Here is a 1,093-nt window from a genome sequence, read left to right as displayed (position 1 = left end):
TTAGTGTGTACCAGAATCACCTGTTAGGCTTGTTGTAATATAGATTCCTGGGCCTCACCAGAGCTTCTGGTTCAGTAGGTACTGGGTAAAGCCTGAGAATTTGCATTTCTAACAAGTTCTTGGTGATGCTGATGCTGCTGGTCCAGGGACTTCACTTTGAGGACCAACGTATTAAATATTTGCTTGAAATATCTTTAGCAGAATAATGCTCCCCCCGCAAAGATATTCACATACTAGTCCCCAGAAGCTGTGAATATGCTACCTTAAATGGCAAAATGGACTTTCGCAGCAGTGATTAAATTAAGGATTTTGAGATAAAGAGATTATCCTGGATTATCTGGGTGGACCCGATGTAATCACAAGACCTCATAAAAGGAAGGTAAGAAAGCCAAAGGCAGAAAAAGAGATGTGACAATGAAAGTAGAGTTTGGGGTGATATGCTTTGAAGATGGAACTAGGGAATTCAGGTGGCCTCTAGAAGACAGTAAAGGCAAGGAAATGGATTCATCTCTGGTGCCTCCAGAAGGAACACAGCTCTGCCAACACATTGATTTTAGCCCCATAAATCTCATTTCAAGGAGCTCTGGTGGTGCTCAGCTGCTAATGGAAAAGTTGCTGATCTGAACCCTCCCACAGGCTCCATGGGAGAAAGACTTGGTGATTTGCTTCCATAAAGATTGTTGTTCTTCCTGTTGTGTAACATTGAACAGATTCCAACTCACAGTCATTCTATATGACAGAAGTAGAACTGCCCCATAGGGTTTCCAAGGCTATAATCTTTACAGAAGCAGATTGCCAGGTCTTTTCTCCTATGTAGTTTCCGGTTGTTAATCTTTTGGTTAGCAGCTATGCACTTATTCACTGCACCATAGGGCTCCTTTCAATAAAGATTGTTGTTGTTGTTCAGTGCTGTTGAGTTGTTTCCCATCTGTAGTGACCCAGTCCCCAACAGAATGAAACATTGCCAGGTCTGTACCATCCTCCCAATCATTGTTATGTTTGAGCCCATTGTTGCAGCCACTGTGTCAGTACATCTTGGTAAGGGCCGTCCTCTTTTTTCTTGACCCTCTACTATACCAAGCATGATGTCCTT

This window comes from Orycteropus afer, unplaced genomic scaffold (assembly GCF_000298275.1).
Source record: "Orycteropus afer afer isolate SDZICR_OR568_19922 unplaced genomic scaffold, OryAfe1.0 scaffold00153, whole genome shotgun sequence".
NCBI lineage: Eukaryota > Metazoa > Chordata > Mammalia > Tubulidentata > Orycteropodidae > Orycteropus > Orycteropus afer.
Note: the sequence above shows the minus strand (reverse complement) of the source record.